The 24605-nt window shown below is 42.0% G+C and overlaps 1 pseudogene across 1 annotated transcript; it reads right to left on the reverse strand.

Annotated features, from left to right (window-relative positions):
- Positions 1 to 269: 269 nt before the first annotated feature.
- Positions 270 to 24317, reverse strand: LOC311140878 (annotated as a pseudogene). Its single transcript, XR_014615510.1, has 12 exons — positions 23972 to 24317; positions 23615 to 23672; positions 23331 to 23478; positions 22823 to 22919; positions 21987 to 22243; positions 21457 to 21873; positions 20097 to 20436; positions 4683 to 4740; positions 4423 to 4570; positions 2020 to 2116; positions 1523 to 1779; positions 270 to 1275 (listed from the first exon to the last, which is right to left on the reverse strand). The product of XR_014615510.1 is annotated as an uncharacterized misc_RNA (transcript).
- Positions 24318 to 24605: the final 288 nt, after the last annotated feature.

Consider the following 24605-nt stretch of genomic DNA (forward strand, 5'->3'; position numbering starts at 1 on the left):
ATCGCACAAACAGCTACAATTTATAATTGCCATTTATGTGGAGTAGGTCATATGCCAGCAAAACTAACAGCAACCGAATATTGATCTAATAATCATGATTGGAAGGCTAACATGAAACAGACTTGAAAATGTCTGACATAAACAAACTGTGAACAAAGAATGTGATAGGTAACAGGAGTCTGCCCCTGTAGCCTATATAATAATAGAATAGAAACAATGCAATATCACACGCACTGTAAATAAATAAATGAAATGAGGGTAGGCCTATCCCTCCTGTGATATATTTAATTAGTTAAACAACAACAACAGCAGTAGTAGTGCAATACTGTATTTTCTCAGTGAATACATCATTGGTACCAAATGTGTGTTAGCAAAGGTGTCCTGGTACAGGGGTTTAAATCACAACAATACTGAGCAATTAATGCTGCATGCATTTTGCATTAACAAATGAAGGGCACTGTGGTGGCAAACCTGGAGTCAAAAAATGTTTGCAAAAAAATTACGTTTACATTAATTCATAAAGGCAGTCAAGAAGGCACCATATGAGTGATCTGAGCATTACATTAAAAAAAAATATATTTTTTATAAATGTTGCATCAGACACAAATCCTGGAAGACAGAACTCAAAAGCAGGTCTAAAAAAAAAAATCTTTATGGTTCAAAACACACAAACAAATGATATAGACTTGAAACACTGACTTAAACCTGGCATTTTGTTCGTTCACTAACATACTGTTTACAGGTCTGTTGGTGTGTGCAACAATGACACACTGGGAGTGGATCAGTTGCATCGCGTCTGTCAAAGATGAGTGTTTATGGTGTATCAGGGTGATATGTTTCAGTCGCTGACGGAGGAAAGAGGGAACAATACGACGGGGGTTGGTCTGTCTCTTGAGGAGAGGTGTGTGAAAGCATCATCGGGGCAGTCAGGGGTGCATGAAATGGTGGCGCAGTTGGAGGTGGATGCATTAACAGGCGAGTTTGGTATGGGTATGTTTGCTGTGGGTCAGGGTGATAACTTCCTCCCATGGCTACAGCGGTAGAGTACACTGGTGGGACAGACCGATATAGGCTTCCCCCTGGACTCGAGGCAGGAGAATGTGGTCCAAAGGCTGTATCAGAAGGGAAGTCACTGTTGCTTGGACCACCTTTCGCGAATTTTTCAAACCCGAGGACAGGCCTGCCTGGTGATAGGTCAGACCGAAAGAAGGAAGGGATAATAACCAATGGAAACTTGACTTCAGGGTCTGTGGCAAGAGGAACGTCCAAGTATACCTGTAAAACAAACAGCATGTTAAGGAGGAGTATTGGGAATTCATCAAAATCTCTTTAGCCAAATCGTAACTTGAGATGCACATGCCTGACCTGCCTTTTTGCACTACCGTCAATGGGAGATCCGTGTGTTAGTGACTACGAATGTCAAGTTAATATGCATCACTTGAGCATAAAGCTTATCGTTAAAGCGTTACCTTTCTGTCTAATACTAGGAATATGAAGTGATTGTCCTGACACTTGGATGTACCTTTAGTATGTACTCTACTCTTATGATGTTACAGTTCAGGATGGACAAGTCCTGGTCAGCAGGTATCTTCAATGACCCAGCAACACTTTGTCGGGTGTTGGACGGGATAGGTTCTCTGACTACTTTGCAGACTGTCTGCTCTGCAATCTTTGTGTTGCCAGTAGCAATGAAAGTCATTTTCTGCTTCAGACTGAATTTGGGCTTAAGGTCACGGGAGGAGTTGTTCTTGATGTTTGCACAGATATTCACCATCTCACCTAGAGTGGAAGAAGCCACCACAAAATTAAAGACAGTCTGATATTTCAAATAACCAACACAACAGTGCATTGGCACAGGTCCTGTACAGTTATGTTGAAGGCATTATAAATATTGACTAAGCCTTGTATGTGAAAGTTAATTGTGTGATCAGGACACTTATGAGAGCTCGTTTCATAGTCCCTCTGAAACAGAGCATATTTTTCAGTATCAAGTTCTAGCCCTTCATGTTGATACATTACCTGGCATATAACCCATCCTTTCAACGTGGACATCCATGGTGACATGTCCTGAGGTGAATATACCAACTGACTTGTTCTTCACACCATGCTGAGGAGACTGGAACGCAGGATAAGGAAATTACATTATGTTCTATAATAGTATGACACAAGGAAACCTAACCGGGATCTGTACATCCAACCATCCACTTTCACACATACAGTGGGGGAAAAAAGTATTTAGTCAGCCACCAATTGTGCAAGTTCTCCCACTTAAAAAGATGAGAGAGGCCTGTAATTTTCATCATAGGTACACGTCAACTATGACAGACAAATTGAGAAAAAAATTCCAGAAAATCACATTGTATGATTTTTAATGAATTTATTTGCAAATTATGGTGGAAAATAAGTATTTGGTCACCTACAAACAAGCAAGATTTCTGGCTCTCACAGACCTGTAACTTCTTCTTTAAGAGGCTCCTCTGTCCTCCACTCGTTACCTGTATTAATGGCACCTGTTTGAACTTGTTATCAGTATAAAAGACACCTGTCCACAACCTCAAACAGTCACACTCCAAACTCCACTATGGCCAAGACCAAAGAGCTGTCAAAGGACACCAGAAACAAAATTGTAGACCTGCACCAGGCTGGGAAGACTGAATCTGCAATAGGTAAGCAGCTTGGTTTGAAGAAGTCAACTGTGGGAGCAATTATTAGGAAATTGAAGACATACAAGACCACTGATAATCTCCCTTGATCTGGGGCTCCACGCAAGATCTCACCCCGTGGGGTCAAAATGATCACAAGAACGGTGAGCAAAAATCCCAGAACCACACGGGGGGACCTATTGAATGACCTGCAGAGAGCTGGGACCAAAGTAACAAAGCCTACCATCAGTAACACACTACGCCGCCAGGGACTCAAATCCTGCAGTGCCAGATGTGTCCCCCTGCTTAAGCCAGTACATGTCCAGGCCCGTCTGAAGTTTGCTAGAGTGCATTTGGATGATCCAGAAGAGGATTGGGAGAATGTCATATGGTCAGATGAAACCAAAATAGAACTTTTTGGTAAAAACTCAACTCGTCGTGTTTGGAGGACAAAGAATGCTGAGTTGCGTCCAAAGAACACCATACCTACTGTGAAGCATGGGGGTGGAAACATCATGCTTTGGGGCTGTTTTTCTGCAAAGGGACCAGGACGACTGATCCGTGTAAAGGAAAGAATGAATGGGGCCATGTATCGTGAGATTTTGAGTGAAAACATCCTTCCATCAGCAAGGGCATTGAAGATGAAACGTGACTGGGTCTTTCAGCATGACAATGATCCCAAAGACACCGCCCGGGCAACGAAGGAGTGGCTTAGTAAGAAGCATTTTAAGGTCCTGGAGTGGCCTAGCCAGTCTCCAGATCTCAACCCCATAGAAAATCTTTGGAGGGAGTTGAAAGTCCGTGTTGCCCAGCGACAGCCCCAAAACATCACTGCTCTAGAGGAGATCTGCATGGAGGAATGGGCCAAAATACCAGCAACAGTGTGTGAAAACCTTGTGAAGACTTACAGAAAACGTTTGACCTGTGTCATTGCCAACAAAGGGTATATAACAAAGTATTGAGAAACTTTTGTTATTGACCAAATACTTATTTTCCACCATCATTTGAAAATAAATTCATTAAAAATCCTACAATGTGATTTTCTGGATTTATTTTTCTCATTTTGTCTGTCATAGTTGACGTGTACCTATGATGAAAATTACAGGCCTCTCTCATCTTTTTAAGTGGGAGAACTTGCACAATTGGTGGCTGACTAAATACTTTTTTCCCCCACTGTATGTGATGAATAACACCTTACATCCATCCATCCTATTTCCCACATGTAATGAATAATAAAATGGACTAGATTACCATAAAACTTCAATTAAACGCTGAGTCTCAAATAGCCGCCTGTCCCTTTTTTTAATAGACGGGCATCGGCACACATTTCAGCAAATAAACGCCTGTTTCAAATAAACACTGGGTCTAAATGAATTGTTTATGAGTGAACTTCAGTGAGTACCATAAAGAAGATAAAGGAGAGCAACATAATTGGACGAGACAGCAGTGTCATTTGACATGGTCGGCTCAACTACCGGAGATACAAGGCACAAAGGGGCGCAACAAGTGAGAGAATGGTGCTGAAGTGTGAAATCGGGGGTGTATGATAGTCAGCCTAGTCTTTGAAAGTCTGATCTGCGATGGAATTATTATTATAATGTTTATACTGGTCATACTGGTCACAAACAGTGTGGTAGTCTTCAACATTTTATTGAGCAAAAGCTGTCTGCATTAAGGAAATAGACGCCTGGCTCTAATAAGCGCTGGTTGTGTTCTGTGATTGAAGCAAATAAACGCCTGGGCTATTAATTGAAGTTTTATGGTAGCACAGATTACACACCATTAGTAGGACATGGTTCAAGTCAGCCTTGGAGACAAAGGTGATTTCCTTCACTAGGTCGCGTGTCTTTAGCCAACCCCTGACCAGCTTGGCTTCCAGTTTGTACACTATCTTCCCATGAGGACCCTCGAAGGATGATGGCATGCTTCTGTAATATAAAAACAGTGATACATACCATATAAAACAACAATATGTCCAATCTGTAGCCTATATCAAACACGTTTAATTTGACTATGAATTTGGCTTATCTTTCCACTTACCCCTCAGGAATTTTGAAACCAAATGGATATCTATGGATCCCAGGGGGGAGTATATTGTCTGTAACAGAAATGGCGGTGGTCAACACAATAACAACCCAATGAGTAATTTCAGTGTTGGGGAAGCTACTCTGAAAATAGAGTTTACCAAGTTACCAATGACTTCACACTGGAGGAAGTTAAGCTACACTAAAACGACCCCTTTTCCTGTGTTTGATATAATATTATACAACAGCTGATGAAATTGTGTACTAGTTCCAGTAGTTAGCTACACCTCTACGTGGCAAAAAAAGTAGGCTAATTAACTACTGAAAACACTACCAAGATTTTAATTTAGTTCATCTACCACCAAGCTACTACTAAATTTAGTTAAACTAAAGAATCACATTTACTGAAGTAAATATGGTGTGCTTGCTAGTCTTGAAGTATTTCTGGTTGTGAAATAGTAGTAGTAGTAGTGGTAGTGGTAGTGATTGCAGTAGTAATGTTAGTAGTAGCAATGCTAATAATAGGGTTTTCATAGGCTATGTGTTAGCAGGGGTGAAAGTAGATTTAATTTCTTCCTGGTACAGGACCTCCTATGTGTGCACACACCAAAAACATTTATGGGCCTAATCATAGAATGACATATCAAATCTAGTCTTGGGCGATTTACCGTGGGGGCTGCGGGGGTGCATGCTACGCCACTGCTTATAACTATACGTTAAGTATAACTGTAAGAAATCTAAAATGTGTCAAATAATGATATCCAGCTCATGGCTCCAGCTTTGCATTTTGTTTGCTAACTTGCTAGCAAAGTGGCTAGATATCAAGAGCAATTGCTTCTTGGTTACAGCAGAGACATTCTAGCCTGAGTATCAGTCTATTTAGCTAACATTCCACTCCTTGTCATTGCCAAAGAGACTGGCCTTTCTGCCATCTTCAAATATGAATATTATATCATTAATGAGCTCTAGGAGAACAGAGGACTTGATCCTGATTCGATCACCCTCACAGCTATCCTCCAATCACAACGATTATCCAAATATTGAACTCTATGGGTGGGTTGCACCAACATGGCTTTAATTAATCTAGGATTAGAGCTAATCTAGGTTTTGTAAATCTAGGTTTATAATTAAGCAGAGATGTGTTGCACCACTTAATTTTAAATTTGGATCTGTAAATCTATGATTAAAGGTTTTAAACTATGATTAGTGACATGTTACACCAATATATGAGGTATTTGGTGAGTTGAAACGAACTAGCTAGCCTACTTGACAAATGAGGCCACAAAGTTGCTGTTCCTTGATAAAATAATAACAATGTAGAACTACTGCAACTCCATCGTGAAAGGTTGTCATGGGTTGGCTGATTTGAAATAAAATCTGTTATTTACCAGTACTAGACAGAAAACTAATTTGTTAGCTAACCTTAGCTACTGTAGCTAGCTAGTTTATAAACCAAGCTAGCCAGCATAAATTATGATTTATTGTCATTACTTAACGTTATTTAGCCATTTATTATTTGTCCGCTAGCCACCTGATCATGGCACATCAAAGAAGTTCAAATTTATCCGCTTATGAAAAAAACCTCTTGTCGGAGCTGATGGAGGAATTTAGTAACGTACTGGAGGATAAAAAGACAGACAACACGACTGTCAAAAAGAAGGAAGACACATGGGCCATTTTATGCGACAGATTTAATGGATCGACACGGATTAAAGAGAAGAGGGACCCCCATCGGATGAAGGAATGCTGGAAAAACTTAAAAGCGAAAGCTAAAAAAGGATGCGGCAGAGGAGAGGCGGGGTCTATTTCAGACCGGAGGGGGACCTCCGTCCAAGGGAATTGATCCTCTCTCCCAGAAGATTATGCGAGATGATTCCCCAGCAGTTTGCCCCTCTCCTTAACCCCTATGATGACGACGGACAACTCGACCCACCAATATTTAGTAAGCATAAATAACTGGTAAATATCAATGACTATAATGCACGTTAAAACTAACGTTAATGCTACTTCACTACAATGTTACCGTTATCAGGCCCATTACAGCATGTTGCATAACATCATTATTCGTACCAAGGCTGTATGTAAATAGCCTACTAATAATGAGTTCATTTCCTGTCTTTCCTTTCCTTTAGTTGAGCTGACACCATGTGCTGTGGAGAAATAGCAGTGCCTGGATCTTGCACCAGCAGCAAAACACCAGACAGGCCAAGCAAACGCCCCAAAACTGACATGAACCAAGCTCATATTGATGTTTTGGAGCTGGAGAGAGAAAACTCTACTGCAGATTGAGGTCCTGAATTTACAAAAAGCGCTACTGCAAATTCAGAAACAGAAACTGCTTCAGGGAAACAAATGCCCACTGTGTAAAGAATGCTGATCTTTTTATTTATTTAAGCAATTATTTATTAAAACAATGATTTATTAAAACAATGCTTTCCCAAGCAATTTGGTGTCCTCCAGTCTTGTCCCCACTCTTAATATAATAATAATAATATGCCACTTAGCAGACGCTTTTATCCAAAGCGACTTACAGTCATGCGTGCATCCATTTTTGTGTATGGGTGGTCCCGGGGATCGAACCCACTACCCTGGCGTTACAAGCGCCATGCCCTAGCAGCTGAGCTACAGAGGACCACGTGTGACTTGTGTTCTGGTGCTTCCAGTTCCACCCTGTATGGTATTGAGAATAACAAAGTCTAAATAAAACATTTGAATACAGATAGCCTAAATAGGAATTGTTTGTGTCGATCAAAATATAATATAGCTTTTTACATGTTACCAATGTTACATTATATACACCTTAGGCTGAAAAATTGTTCTCAATCAAGGTTCTCCTCACAGCATTCCCATTTTCATTGGCAGCATGTTGCACCTGGCCATCTTCTGCATTCTCCTCAGGTAGGACCTCCTCAGCCTCCTCAGGTAGCTTGTCTCCTTGTCTCTTGCCAAAGTTATACAGAACTGCCACTGCAATAATGATTGTCAGTGTAGTGTCCATCTTCGTGCGGAGCCCCTCCTTTAGGCAGGGGAATCTTTTTTTCCACACTCCAAAAACTCTCTATGAGACCTCTTGCCAGGATATGAGAGGTGTTGTATTCTCTCTCTTCAGGTGTCAGGGGGTTTAAAAGAGGAGTCATAAGGTACCCACGACAGGCATATCCATTGTCACCTAGTAAGTGGCCTTCATATGCCCCCCTTTCCAGCATTGCACACAGACGACTATTGTCAAAGATTCTGCTGTCATGGGTGGATCCTGGCCATCTAGCTACGATGTTGGTGAGCTGACCTTTGTCGTCACAGACAGCCTGCACGTTGATGGAGCAGTAACCTTTCCGATTACGGAATAGTTCTCCATTCTCACCACCAGGGTTGTGAATAAGAATGTGTGTACAGTCTATTGCCCCTAGTACACCTGGGAATCTCTCCTGCAAAATCCAGCTGTAGTTTCCTCTGTAGGCTTGAACCTTATGCACTGATTCTTCAGACTGGCAATAGCACTGGACACTGACTACAATCCTGCAGACGGTTGACTTGTGGAGTCCAAAAAGGTCCCCATCCACCATCTGGAAACATCCAGTTGCGTAGAACCGTAGGGTCACCAAGAGCTGAAGTAGTGGGGGTACAGCCGTGTTCCTATCACTCCCATGCTTAATGGATGGTCCAACCTTTCTTTCCAGTTGCATTACAGAGTCCTTGGAGAAGCGGTATCGCCTTGAAAACTCATCATGATGATGACGTGTTTCTGCGCATGAGCTTAGCTAGCCAATGTCGCCATGACATCGCCTACAAGTGTGATTGGGGATTTCTATTAAAGAAGCAGTTTCTGCTTATCTTCATACTGTACTGTCTTTGTTGAGTTGGTCCGAGTCGATATTCAGGTAATAATAAGGAATTCCCCTCGACCACACCCACAAAATGGAGAAAACAAACATTATTTCACATTGACCCCCATTGTAAAAGAGGCAACTTCGTTGTCTATTTATTTTTGTTATACAGTAATAACAAAACATGCCGAAAAGCTTCTGTGTTGTTCATTGTACATGTATGTGGTTACTGAACTAAGGTCTTTATCTAAACCAAAACAGTTTGAGTTTTTAGCATTGAAACTGCAGTTATCGAAAGCTGTGAACTTAGCTTTGATAGGATGTTATAGACCTCCATCTGCAAAAGTTGAATCCCTGGATTCTCTGGCTGAACTGATGCGTGGTTGGTGGGAAAATGAAATGGTCCTCATGGGTGATTTAAACTGGGACTGGTTATCTCCAAACTCCCAGGCCACAAGAGGACTGTGCAATACACTGAATTTTACTGAAATTATAAATGCAGTCACAACACTCCATCCAAAATACATCTCTAAGGCAACACATATTGATGTTATTCTAAACCACAATCCGCATAAATACTCAGCCGTTGGTATTTACCCTAATGATTTAAGTGATCATTGTGCAGTTGCTTGCATTAGACACTAACATCCCCAAAGTGCCCCCTCAGTTCATAGTCAAACGAAATTTTACGCAATTCTGTGAGCATTCCTGCATGAACTTTATGCATGCTACTGGGATAGGATTGTGCTTATTCCAGACATCGAAGAGGCATTCTCCTATTTTCATTAAATGTTTTCTACTATCTGTGATAAACACGCCCTTCTCAAAAAGTACAGGGTAAGAGGTAGAGACAATCCCTGGTTTACAGGGGAATTATCTGATTTTATCCATAAACGAAACACACAATGGGCCAAAGGCAGAAAGGGTAATTCCCAGGCTGAATGGCAGTTATTCAGGGCACTGAGAAATAAGTGCACCTTGTTAATATGGAAATGCAAATCTAGCTTCTATTACGAATCTACCAAGGCAAACCTCAATAACCCAACGAAATTATGGGAAACCATTAAATCCATGAATGCTAACATGAACTCCTCTGGTCTTCCGATGAAATTGACCTGTGAATGAAACTGCCGTATGCCGGCCTATTGTTCATCTATTTCATTTTACCAAGACTGAGCTTTCAGAAGTTGTAAAGGCACTCAAATCTATTGATATTAAGAAAGCGGCTGGCCCAGATGAATTGAACCCTTATTTTCTAAACATTGGTGCAGAGATCATTGCTGCCCCTCTCACTCATATATTAAATCTTTCATTGGCGAGTAATACCATTCCAAAAGTCTGGAAAGCAGCCTTTACATGGAGATGGCGGTGGGCTTGGACATGGGCAGAAATCACATGGCAGTGGTGTAGATTGGGAATGTTGACCTGCATGGGTTCCTCCTTCCTGGGACACAGCGGTAGCGACAGTACACAATTCATATCACCGCCTAGTATTAGGTGGTGTATCCATATTTGGCAATTGAGAAAATACATTTGTGAAGAATTAACTGTTATCCCAATTTGGTGCATAAATGTTAGCTAAGATAACAGGTGTACTATACAGTCTTCCTACTACAATAATGAAACGGTCTGCTGAGTCTGTCTCTACACTTGACGTTGCAAACGGTATGTTCTTCCTAATTAAAATGGCTGCTCCTCTAGTTTTAGAATGAAAATTGGAATGATATGACTGACCGATCCACCCTCCTTTTAAAGGAGAGTGGTCGAAAGTGCGGAGATGCGTCGCCTGAAAAAAGGCGATATCTACTTTAAGTTGATTTAAATGCGCAAGAACCCTTTTACGTTTCACTTGGTGATTTAAAGATTTAACATTACAGCAAAAGTGACCGAGCAACCAGCTGTCTCTCTCATGATTTTAGGCCTAGCCATGTAAAGTCAGGTGGGAAAAGGATAAATGCCAGATTACAATAAGAACTGACCCATTAATTTTTTTTCTTCTCAAAAAGAGCAAATGAAAACCCAAAAGTTGAAGAAAAATTAAAAACATAAACAAATAATACTCTGAAGTCTGGTATGAAAAAGAAAACCCACCATGGTCACCTAATGGAACAAAGTAACCGCTAATGCCCAAGCAAAGATATCCACACATAATGTGCTTGTAGTGGGGAACACTAAACCTATCGAGTAGAGAGCCCTGCTGAAAGATATCCACACATAATGTGCTTGTAGTGGGGAACACTAAACCTATCGAGTAGAGAGCCCTGCTGAAAGATATCAACACATAATGTGCTTGTAGTGGGGAACACTAAACCTATCGAGTAGAGAGCCCTGCTGAAAGATATCCACACATAATGTGCTTGTAGTAGGGAACACTAAACCTATAGAGTAGAGAGCCCTGCTGAAATAGTGAAGGATTTAAAACAAGTTGAGCATAATAAATAAATAAGAAATACTTATTTACAACCCAAAACTAGGCTGTTTTAAAAGAAAGTATAAAACATTTTATAAAATCACATCTTACAGCAATACCACTAGCAGCAGTATTTTTAAAGAAAATACATAGCGGGGGCGGAGCTAGCATGTTGGAGCGAACGACTGTGTTTGAGAGAGGCTCCCGCAACTTTTTACGAAACAATCTAACTTCACCTAATTTACCGCACTTTTTACACCATAAGTATATTTTGAATACAATAGTGTAACTTTTTATGTCAACATGTCAAGTAAGAAATCCTCATCGGAGGCCTCCTCCCCACCAAACGTGACACTTTCAGAACTTACCCTGGCTCTGGGAGAACTACGTGTTGCTATTGCTGAGGATTTCAAGGCTGCTATTGCTGAACTGGACACCAAAACCGAGAGCACCATTCGAACGGTTGCTTCGCAGGGCCAGAGTATTGTGGAACCTTGAGAAGGCTTCTGAATCCTGTTAATTGTAATGCATTCCAGGTGACTACCTCATGAAGCTGGTTGAGAGAATGCCAAGAGTGTGCGAAGCTGTCATAAAGGCAAAGGGTGGCTATTTGAAGAATCTCAAATATAAAATATATTTTGATTTGTTTAACACTTTTTGGGTTACTACATGATTCCATATGTGTTATTTCATAGTTTTGATGTCTTCACTATTATTCTACAATGTAGAAAATAGTAAAAATAAAGAAAAACCCTTGAATGAGTAGGTGTTCTAAAACTTTTGACTGGTACTGTACATAATAAATTCTAACTTATTTGATATAGCTCAGCTGGTAGAGCACGGCGCTTGTAACGCCAAGGTAGTGGGTTTGATCCCCGGGACCACCCATCCACAAAAAAAAAAATGTATGCACGCATGACTGTAAGTAGCTTTGGATAAAAGCGTCTGCTAAATGGCATATTATTTATTATTATTTGGAGGATCTCCAACCCTACAGGTAGGGAATAGTCCTTTCACTCTCATGTTCACAATGTTTATACCCGAATTGACTACTTTTTGGTTGATGCTAAATTACTCCCTTATACCTGTAAAGTGGTCCTCTGTAGCTCAGCTGGTAGAGCACGGCGCTTGTAACGCTAAGGTAGTGGGTTCGATCCCCGGGACCACCCATACACAAAAAAAAAAAAATGTATGCACGCATGACTGTAAGTCGCTTTGGATAAAAGCGTCTGCTAAATGGCATATTATTATTATTATCATGATATTATAATCTCTGACCACAGTTCACTCACCTTTTCCCTGAGATTGGGTGACATCGTATCAAGCGAGAGGGTTTGGAGGTTTAATCCTCAGCTCCTCACAGAACCGACATTCTGTAAACATCTTAAAGACCAAATTACATTTTTCTTTGATACCAACGACAACACAGAGACTTCCCCAGCAGTATTGTGGGAAACACTGAAGGCTTATTTGAGAGGCTGTATCATCTCCTTTCAGGCTGCCAGGAGAAGGCAAAGCAGAGAAAAATTACTGGATAGGGAGAATGCTAGTCATCCATCTATGGAGAAACATAAAAAAATATCTGCTTTAAAATTTGAATATAAATCGGATTCTCTCAGCTAAAATGGCTAAATCTTTTCTCTATGCCAAACTAAAATATTTTGAGGTTGATGACAAACACAAATTATTTGCCAGACAACTTCGAAAAACTGAGAGTGACTGAATGACTCACAAAGTTAAATCTGCAACTGGGGAATTACTCTCCCCCAAGGACATCAATGACAGATTCCGTCAGTTTTACGAGACTCTATATACATCTAATGCAGATCCTAACACCTTAATTATGCAAAACTTTTTGGAGGACTGTAATCTCCCTGCCCTGAACCAGGAAGATTCTAACTTCCTGAATAAGGAAATATCTCTTGAAGAAATTAGAGAAACAATTAAATCTCTAAAAAGTGGCAAGGCCCCAGGCCCAGATGGATTCCCTGGTGAATTCTATAAAACATTCAGCAAAATTCTCTCTCCCTACTTGCACAAACTGTTTGTTCAGGCCAATCAGGATGGAGCTCTCCCACCTACTTTGGATTTGGATAGTTATACATAAAAAGGGTAAAGATCCAGAAGAAGTAGGGTCATACAGACCAATATCTCTCCTCAATACAGACCAAAAGATCTTAGCAAAAACTCTGGCTAACAGGCTTAGCACTTTAGTGGGCAAATTGGTCCATTCGGACCAGACCGGCTTTATCCCTAACAGAAACTCATTCTTCAATCTCAGGCGCCTCTTCAACATTATGTATTCTCAGAGGTTACCCAACGTGGACCTTGCCGTTATATCTCTTGATGCCGAAAAGGCCTTTGACCAAGTTGAGTGGTCCTATCTACTTAAGGTCCTACAGAAATGTAATATTGGAGATGGGTTCATAAAATGGATCCAGCTTCTATATAGGAACCCCTGTGCGAGAATACTCACTAACCAATCATTGTTGCCCCGATTTAAACTTTATAGAGGGACAAGGCAGGGTTGTGCACTGTCACCTCTGCCTTTTGCTCTAGCCATTGAACCTCTCGCTCAAGCGATCAGATCGCACGCAACAATACATGGCTATAATACTAAAGATACTCAAAATGGGCGGCAGGTAGCTTAGTGGGTAAGAGCGTTGTGCCAGTAACCGAAAGGTCGCTGGTTCTAATCCCCGAGCCGACTAGGTAAAAAATCTGTCGATGTGCCCTTGAGCAAGGCACTTAACCCTAATTGCTCCTGTAAGTCGCTCTGGATAAGAGCGTCTGCTAAATGACAAAAAAAATAAGATGTCTCTATGTAATGGAACCACAATCTAGTATTCCAGATATTCTTGATTTTATTAACCTGTTTGGTACCTTCTTGGGATATAGAATAAATTGGAACAAGAGCGAATTAATGCCCATACAGTTGCAAAACCCCTCTTGATTAGAACTTCTTCCATTTAAGTTATCTTCAGATAAATGTATCTATCTATGAATTGTAGTTACCAAACAATACTCCTCTCTATTTAAAGAGAATTTCCCCTCTCTGCTGCAAAAACTCAAGGCAAACATACAATTTTGGAGAATTCTCCCAATTTCCCTGCTCGGAAGAATTAATGCCATTAAAATGGTCTTCCTCCCACAACTGCTTTATCTATTCCAGAACATCCCGGTATTCATACCTAAGTCCTTTCATAAACAACTGGACTCAATTATCAATCCATTCATCTGGGATTATAAAACACACAGGATAGGTAAAAAACACCTCTGTAAGTCCAAGATGGAAGGAGGATTGTCCCTCCCAAATGTTATATTTTACTATTGGGCCGCTAACCTCCGTGCTGTTACGTTTTACCTGGATGACGCACATCCGTCACCCAGCTGGCTTAGTATGGAGCATGAGGATTGCTACCCCTTCTCTATTGGCGCTGTGATTTTGTCCACTTTATAGTAACAATCCTATTATACATAGAACAGTCCGTATCTGGAAGCAAATTAAGGTCCATTTTGACCTTAGACCAATATCATTCCTGCTTCCTATTGCAAGGAATCCCTCCTTTGCCCCCTCTAACCTTGATAACGCCTTTGAGCGATGGGGAGAGCTAAGGATCAATACCATAGGGGATCTACATATAGAAGGGACCTTTGCCTCCTTTGATTTTCTGAGGGAAGCAAATGATCTTCCCAGATGTAACTTTTTCAGATACCTACAGATTAGAGACTATGTTAGAAAACATCTTCCTACATTTGGAAATGCTAAACCTTCCATGTTTGACGGATGCATCAAAATGTGTCCCACCTCAGGCAAACTGATATGACGCTTTTCAATCTGTTAGCACACCTTCAACAGAATGTTAGCACAACTTCTACAGAATGTTAGCACACCTTCTACAGATGCCATTAAGGCAAAATGGGAGGAAGAGCTAGACACTGACATTTCTGTAGCAGACTGGGAAGATAGCTTGGAGTATATCCACACCTGCTCCATTAACTCCAGACTGGGAAGATAGCTTGGAGTATATCCACACCTGCTCAATTAACTCCAGACTGGGAAGATAGCTTGGAGTATATCCACACCTGCTCCATTAACTCCAGACTGGGAAGATAGCTTGGAGTATATCCACACCTGCTCAATTAACTCCAGACTGGGAAGATAGCTTGGAGTATATCCACACCTGCTCCATTAACTCCAGACTGGGAAGATAGCTTGGAGTATATCCACACCTGCTCAATTAACTCCAGACATCATCTCATACAATTCAAGATATTACACTATTCCAAAACTAAGCTGCATAGGATATTTCCTGATACCTCCCCTATGTGTGATCAATGTCATGCTGCGGAGGGTACACTACTCCACTACTTTGCCCTATGCTCTAACTTGCATGGTTATTGGTGTGGAATTTTTAGGATCCTGTCTGAAATTCTGGAGACTTCAATTGACCCAGACAAGCTTCTGATCATCCTGGGAGTGTCCAAAACCCTAAACAGATTAACCAACCCCCAAAAACAACTAATTTCTTACAGTTTCATTTAATTTCAAAATCTTGTTGTTTTGGAAAACGAAGGAAGTTCCCTCTACCAAATGATGGCTCAGCGATTTGGCAAACACGCTACACTTAGAAAGAACTCGATATATTCTGAGCAATAAATTATCAAAATCTGGCAACCTCTCCTCTCTTATTTGGACCATTCGGCGCTGTGAATTTGTACATTTCAATGCACTCTCACTTGTGATATTTTAATCTACCCTTGGGTGGCATGTGCTTGCCCCGTCACCCGAGCAGTGGGGAGGGTTGATGGATGATGAAGGAGGGGTTGATGGAGAATTGGATATGGGGGGTGACATCTGCCCTCTTTCTGTTTACCTGTCCTTGTTCTGTGTATCTTATCTTATTTTATATCATTTATTTTGTACCTATAACTCTGGGTCTTTTTGTATCTGTCTGCTCTTTTATGTTTATATAAGAATTGCATACTTGTCTTTTCTACAAAGTACCTATACACCATTCTTGTGTGTTCAATAAAAAAAAAATTCGAACGAAAAGAAAAGACATAGCCTAATAATAGAACTGTGCTTTATCTACCCTGGATACAGGTACCATCCACAAATGAAATGAGCAGCTTCATTGTAATAAAATAAAACATCAAACAAAAGGAGAATTGACTCACCAGCATTAAAGGCACTAACGTTACCTAATAATAACAACAACTGATGCCACTGGCAACGATATATCTAAAAAAGAGAGACCTAATCGCAAAATAGGTGAACATTCAGTCATTTGCTTTGTCTGACCTCGGTAGAATATTCGCCTTAACAAAGGCTGTCACCTTATGGGGGTCTTGGAACTCCTTCTCGGTGCCGTTGTATGTTACACGGAGCCGGGCAGGAAAAGCCGCACCATACTGAACGTCGGTCCATCCCAAGGAGCAGACTCTTGACATCGTTTGAAAGAGGCATGGTCACGGGCAACGCTGGGGGCATAGTCTGGGAAGATAGAGATGGGTGCGCCGTTGCATCGAAGTGGGCCAAATTCTCTGGCACATCAATACAATCCTGGTAGTAGTGTAGTTTATGCATTGTTCCTTAAGGCTAGCCACATCAGTTTTGAGCTTCTTAACCGTGGTTTGTAGCGTAGTCATGTCGTCCGAACATGTTGCCAAGCCTTGTTCCATGTCGGAGACGGTTTTCTTTACTGTATCCAGTTCAGTGCGAACCGTTGCCATATGCTTAACGAGTTCATACTTGACTAATTGTAACTCTAACTTAATAACATTGAAGTCCTCACTGAGCACCTCTTTGAGCTCTGACTTGAGTGTAGATGAAATGTCCGCTCTGAGGGCAGCAAGAATCTCGGCCTTCAAATCCTCTGTGTCCATTTTTTCGCCGAGCTGAGGGGAGGAGCCGCTGCTCCCACTTGTTGAAGAACTCAAGCTCCTCGTCTTGGGCCTAGTGTTGTCTCTTTTGTCAGTGAATCCGCTGAACTTAAACTTTTGCAGGTTATGTGCCATTTACGCGTTAAAACAAAAATAAAAGTTGAGCAAAGTAAAGCATGTCATTCAAAGGCTGTGTTTCCTACTTCTTTTTGGGTCAAAGCGCAAAGAAACTATTAAATAAATGCAATTTCAGCAGGAGCTCGGAAAAAACGTAACCTCCTCCATGGCTTTCTCACTAGCGCCCCATTTTGGGGTGGGTGAAGGTCTGTATGGAGGAGTGGGCCAAAATCCCTGCTGAAGTGTGTGCAATCCTGTTCAAGACCTACACGAAACGTATGATCTCTGTAATTGCAAACAAAGGTTTCTGTACCAAATATTAAGTTCTGCTTTTCTGATGTATCAAATACTTATGTCATGCAATAAAATGCAAATTAATTACTTAAAAATCATACAATGTGATTTTCTGGATTTTTGGATTCTGTCTCTCACAGTAGAAGTGTACCTATGATAAATATTACAGAACTCTACATGCCCCTGCCTTATTTGATAGGCATTTGCCTAGCCCGTCAGGTTTAGAGCCCCCTGCCCTGCTCGGCCCTAAGTTTGCTGCACTAGGCTTGCTGTCTCCAGACTGTCAGCCTGCATCACCCTAGCCCACCAGCCTTTGAGCCTCCTGCCCTGCTAAGCCACAAGTTACCTGTGCTGGGTTCTCAGCCCTCATCCCTCGTCTGCCCTCAGTCCCTAGCACTAGGTCCTCAGACCCTAGCCCAGGTGAGTCATCAGGCTCCTGTCCTGCTAGGCTCAAAGGTACCAGTTTCTCCAGTAAGCCCAGAGCTCTACTGCTCTCCTAGCCCTCAGTCATTCTCCCGGGTTAGGTTCAGAGTCGTTCTCCCTGTCAGGTTCAGAGTCATTCTCCCTCTCAGGTCCAGAGTCAGTTTCCCTGTCAGGTCCAGGCAGTTTCTCTGGCAGCCCCAACGTTATCAGCACTAGGCTCCCAGCCTTCAGCCGTTCCAATTTTGCTGTCTCCAGCTCTAGTCGGCCATGAGTCCACTGCTCCGTCAGGCTATAGGTTCTCTGCCTAACTAGGCCTGCAGCCTCTGACCTCAGTTGGTCCACAGCCCCCAGCCTCAGTCTGCAAACAGTCAGCCCTTCCCACATGGGAGATCACCTGACCTCGTCTCTAGGGACAAACTGGCCCCTGCCTCCGGATCCCTGATGGGCCTCAGCCAGGGGTCCCCACATGCTCTACCAGGGGAGCCAGTAGTGGTGAGAGAGTCAACAACCCCAGCAGCAGCCAGTGAGTTGCCAATGATACTTGTGGCAGGCGTGCCACATTTCTCCACCGCAGTAGGCGAGCCACCGCCTCCAGCCGTGGCCAGCCTCAGGCATCGTACTCAGCGCCAACGGATGGGCCCCCAGCGACCCTGCACCAGCTGGGTCAGAAGATCCTCCACCACACATGGGGTGGTCCAGGACTGTTCCCGCCTCTCCATGCACCTCCTTCACGGGGCGGCCCCTAAGCCCCTTGCATGCACTTGAGCTGGCACCCTACTGGCCCCCATGGTTCTCTAAAGTGACACTCGCAATCAGCTGCCCTTGTAGTTCGGCCAGATGCACAGAAGGACTGAACCTCACCTTGTCTGGTCTTCCCCTCTGCCCTGCCTGTCCTGCTGGATAGGACTAGTCCCTTTCAGGACTAAGACCACATGGAGGCCTTTAAGATGTGTGTAAATCCAGGGGCGGCTGTAAAAAAGGCCATGCCTGTGCACATGACTTTCCCCACAGTCCCATTAGGGTGATTTCTCCCCTTCTCAGCTGTCTGTCACAGCCTCTTGGTTTACACCAATCAGAGTGCCCGAATGCACATTTGGACTCTGATCCCTCCCACTCCAGGTCAGAGTGGCTGTCATTGTCGCAGATGAAGATTCAAGTTTGGCTGCCGACCAAATTATCAGTGTGTTTTAATCTAGAAGTGTTGTGCATGCATCCACAATGTACATTTGGCCTTTATATTGTTGAGGATTGTTTATGCTGATTAGGGGTAATATTTTGCTACTGATAGTGTTACATCTATAAGGTGTTGGTGCTGCCATTAGCTTATGCTAGCATTGTTTACCTGTTGTTTGGCTAAAGCATATCATCCTCAATGTACATAATTGCCAGTTACTGTAATTATTGCATAGTTGTATTTATTATTATGAGTATGTGGTGCATGTTACTATTACTGGAAGAGAGTGTGTTATATGCCAGATAAAGTTAGTATAAGATTCTAGAAGGCCTGGAGCGCTCCAGCACGCGCACTTGATTTATGGCCTATTAGATAAGATATCTAGCTGGCTGGAGAGAGAATGCCATAAATCGTGACTGGCAGCAGTAATTAGCCTCTCTCTCCGCCAAGATGTTGACATCATATCTGTATGTGTGTGAATATGTGTCTGCAATGATATTTTATCTAGGCTATGTATCCTACAGTTCCAATTGTATAGCTGTATTATCGCTGTTAATATGTACTTATATTTTCCTTTCCTTATAGAACCACAGATCACGTCGATGTGTGTGTGTGCGCTAATGTGTGGTGGTGAATTAGAAAATAAAACTCTGGATATGGACACATCTGCCTGGTTCTTGCCGGATCGCCTGTAGTGGGGTGAGACCAAAGTAGAATCAGCATTGTCACTAGCAGGTGAGGGCACCTACAGCCAACCGCACAGATGGCTCCAGCTACCCGTTTTTACACAACCTATTCCAGACCGGTCTGCACGTTTTAAAGTTTGAATGGCGTTTCTATCTCAAACAGTGGAAGACTAGTTACGACCGGAATGTTTCCCATTCAAGTCTTTGACCATTGAAATGCATTGGGATTTATGCAAATATGGTTGAAGTGTGAAAAGTATTAGTAGCATCAAAAGTGTTTTTTTCAAGCAACCTGACCAGGACGTTTGCACGTTTTTAAGTTGTTTTGGTGTTGATAGCTTTTACGCAGGTGGCAACGGAATAATAATACAAAGCATAAACAGTTGTGATTAGCACATCTAATTACTAGTTTATTGAACTACATGTAGTTCACTACTCCCCCAACACTGAGTACACTTTATCATTTCAAAAATTGGATAACTGACATCGCGCCTGTGCATGGCGCGGCCAGGATACACGGGGTGGGGTCATTGAGGTATAAAGATTGGGGTGGGTAGGGTAGGGTAGGGTAGGTTATAGTAAACGATTAAAAACACAAAATGTCGCCTGGACTTACCTTTAGGAGATTCATTAATCATAAACGTCTTCAATTTGAAATATCTATTGTGAGCAGAGTAAGTCCTGGTGCGGTCTTTTGCACGCTCCGTCCAATGGACATTTGCGTCCCCTTTGGCTTTGATGAAAAGCCTTTCCACTTTTGTTTCCTTTATTAACTCCAAAGTAATTATTCCAGATATACAGTCGCCTTCGGAAAATGTGTCATGTTCATTAATAACATCGTAACTCAAGTTAAACGTTTTTATTGAAGGCATTTTCGACTGCTTCACATGAACTTTTCTGAAGCTAATTTTCGCTAGCTTAGCCTACTCATAAATAGTGATGTCATAGTCGTGGGACTGTACACACGGATATACCGCAGACTATGGTACTCTACTGCCTCCCAGTGACAGCTTTGGTCAAAATTGACTTTTCGTAGCAGATTAGGATAATTAGTTTAAGGTTAGCTAAAGGGTTAGGGTTAGCGAAAATGCAACTTTTGAGGTCATATTTGACAAAAGCTGTATCCCATCTAGACATGACCAGTGTAAAACGACTGTACTGTTATCCAGTGTAGCCTAATGTGTGAATCTGAGATAATTTTTTAAATATCCATTAGGGATTAGGCTACTGTATGGGGAAAGCACTGGCCTAGGTTAGGTGTGGAGCTAAACCAACTAAAATCCAACCAAGTCCAACTAAAATCTCAAATTGCCCGCTTGGCACAAATTGCCATGAGGGTCATAAGAGTGAGGCAGCCAGCACCCCTCCCTGCAAACCATTTTGAGACTGTTATCAGAGGATCAGCTTCTACTGCACTCCTTCATAATACCTAAACAGCAAAGGTACAAGCTGACTTTAGCGAGATGTAGTACACCACTGACAGAATGTGTATGGACATTGTGCAATATTACTTGGGTGTACTAGTTAGTTGGGCATTGATCAGCAACAGTTGAGACGGAGTCAGAAGATCAGGCGTGTGATATTTATTGAACAGTGCAGGTGATTAAGACTGAATCTGAACAATCACTTTACTTGGTCAATGGCAACAACAATTGCATTTAAAGCCATACAGATGTTATATGTCTGGAGTCTGAACCATCTACAATTTTGCATAGCTTCTTAGATGTAACTTTACTGATTATTGTTCTCATTTGCCGCAGTCACATAATGGATTATTTGGATTGACACATTATTATTTAAAGACAAGTCTTTGAGAGAGTATAGCTGTTCAGTTAAGGCTATGGGTTACATAACAATGGCATTACAAACCTACTACAATGTTGATTATTGCAACAGGTAGGTAGTTTTATAGCAGCACAAATTAAAAGGCCTCACATCTGTCAAAAATGAGTGTTTTATAGGGTATTAGGGTGAGATGTTTCAAGTGCAAATGGAGGGAAGAGGGAACCATACGATGGGGGTTGGTCTATCTCTTGAGAAGAGAGGGGTGGATGCGTTGTTGGGGTTGATGTATTAAATGTAGGTGGAGGAAAAACTGGGCCAGTTGGGTATGGTTGTTGTGGGTCAGGGTGATAACTTCCTCCCATGGCTGCAGGTTCAGGGTACACTGGCGGGACAGACGGATATAGGCCTCCCCCTGGACCAAAGGAAGGAGGATATGGTCCAAAGGCTGTATCAGAAGGGAAGTCACTGTTGCTTGGACCCGCTTTCCCGAATTCTTCAAACCCGAGGACAGGTCTGCCTGGTGATAGGTCAGACCGAAAGCAGGAAGGGATAATAACCAATGGAAACTTGACTTCAGGGTCTTTGGCAAGAGGAACGTCCAAGTATACCTGTAAAACAAACAGCATGTTAAAGAGAAATATTGGGAATTTATCTCCCAAAATATGTTTTTGTCTAATACTAGTCAGGAATATGAAGTGATTGTACCGACTTTTGGATGTACCTTTAGTATGTACTCTACTGTTATGATGTTACAGTTCAGGATGGTCAAGTCCTGGTCAGCGGGTATCTTCAATGACCCGGCAACACTTTGTCGGGTTTTGGATGGGATAGGCTCCCTGACCACTTTGCAGACTGTTTCTTCTTCTACCTTTGTGCAGTCAGAAGCCATGAAAGTCATTTTCTGCTTCAGACTGAATTTGGGCTTAAGGTCACGGGAGGAGTTGTTCTCAATGTTTGCACAGATATTCACCGTCTCACCTGTTGTGGGAAAATCCACCCAGAAAATAAAAGGGGAAGTTCAGGATTTTACAACTTGATTTTAGGTGGTTCTTCACCCTGAAAGGAGTCTATGGGCCTGGAAAAACTATAATCCATGGTTCGGTTTTCTCTAAACAGTCCCACTACTAACTTCAGATAACTTTAACCAACTCTAGCTAATTTTGTAGTGGCTGTTAAAATGAAACCAAACCATGGATTACAGTTTCTCCTGGCCCATAGACTTTCAGGGTTGGGACCAATCTAACATCAAGTTGTAAAATCCTGAACTTCCCCTTTAAAGACAATCTGAGATTCCAAATGACCAACACAATAGTGCTTCAGCACAGGTGAGTTACTGAATGTTGAAGATATTAATCTATCTTGACAAAGCCTTGCAAGTGAAAGTTGATTGTATATTTAGGACACTTCTTGGAGGTAGTGTGGATTTGCTATGCTCTTATCCAGTGAGATTGTGAACTAAACTGTTGAATTGGCAATTTTATTCAACAGAAAATAGGTGCCAAAAGGCAACATGCTTTATGTTACACAGAGGGCTCTGAAACAACACTTGTACATTACCTGGCATGTAACCCATCCTTTCAACGTGGACATCCATGATGACATGTCCTGAGGTAAGACAACCCATTGACTTGTCCTTCACACCATGCTGAGGAGACTGGAAAGCAGGATGAGATTACATTATTTACATTTTACATTTTAGTCATTTAGCAGACGCTCTTATCCAGAGCGACTTACAGTTAGTGAGTGCATACATTATTTTTTTATTTTTCATACTGGCCCCCCGTGGGAATTGAACCCACAACCCTAGCGTTGCAAACGCCATGCTCTACCAACTGAGCTACATCCCTGCCGGCCATTCCCTCCCCTACCCTGGACGACGATGGGCCAATTGTGCGCCGCCCCATGGCTATACTAGTATGACACAAGGAAAACAAACCGGGATCTGTACATCCATTCATCCACTTTCACACATACAGCATGTGATGAATAACACCATCATCCATCCATCCACATTCACATATATGTGATGAATAACAAAAGGACTAGATTAGTAGAGTTAACACACCATTAGTAGGACATGGTTCAAGTCAGCCTTGGAGACAAAGGTGATTTCCTTCTCTAAGTCGCGTGTCTTTAGCCAACCCCTGACCAGCTTGGCTTCCAGTTTGTACACTATCTTCCCATGAGGACCCTCGAAGGATGATGGCATGCTTCTGTAATATAAAAACAGTGACACATACCTTAAGCTGCTGAATCTATGTAATCAACAGGCATAACTTGTACATGGAGGTTGATTTAAAAGACAGCATAGAATTTTTCTGTATGAATTTGACTTGCTTTCCCACTTACCCTTCAGGAATTTGGAGGCTAAATTGATAGATATGGATACCAGGGGGGAGTATGTTGCCTATGACAAAAATCGCAGGGGTCAACATAATATCCAATTAGTAATTTACCATAATGAACCCATTAAAAAAAAAATCGAGATCTGGCTAACATTGACCAATCGCCTGGTTCAAATAGAAAAACAGCTGCGTGACTCTACATTTTGGATACGTAGCCTACAGATCCCGCTCACCCAACGCGCTGGGCAAGCTACGCACCTGAAAGAGCGCGATAAATATTGCGCGGCGCATGGCCAAACTATGGTTGGGGTTACGGATAGGTTAGGCCTGTAGTTAACTGAGTAAAGACCATTCCTCCTACCTTGAGGATTTTCATTAATCATTATTTTCTTCAGTTTGAAATATCTGTTGTGAGCAGAGTAAGTGTTGTCATCATTGTCAACACTCCAATTGACATTTGCGTCCCCTTTGACTTTGATGAAAAGGCTTTCCACTTTGGTTTCCTTTATTAACTCCAAAGTAATTCTTCCAGATATACAGTCGCCTTCGGAAAATGTATCATGTTCATTAATTATATCGTAACTCAAGTTAAACTCTTTTATTGAAGGCATTTTCGACAGCTTTCCTGAAGTTAATTCCGCTGAGTAGGGCTACTGTAATGACAGAAAAAGAAAAATTGTTCCGCTGGTTCCACCGTCTTTAGTAGTGTTGCCCAACTCCTCAGTAAGGAAAGTAGCTATTGGCTGTCCTAAAAGTCGCTAATTTGCATAATTGGCCATGTGCATGTAATTGTGATGGACGCTGTAGGAGAGAGGAATAAGGTCGTGGGAGAGACAAAAAGTGAGGAAAAAACACCCAACATTTACATCCCAAAGTCGCTAAATTGGCAACACTGAGCCTACGGTGTGTCAGGAGGGACAAACTGGGAATATTTCAAGGCAGACCATGGTACACCACTGCCTCCCAGTGTACTAACGACTCTACTGCTACCCAGT

The sequence above is a fragment of the Coregonus lavaretus genome (assembly GCF_964263955.1).
Source record: "Coregonus lavaretus genome assembly, chromosome: 14".
Lineage (NCBI taxonomy): Eukaryota > Metazoa > Chordata > Actinopteri > Salmoniformes > Salmonidae > Coregonus > Coregonus lavaretus.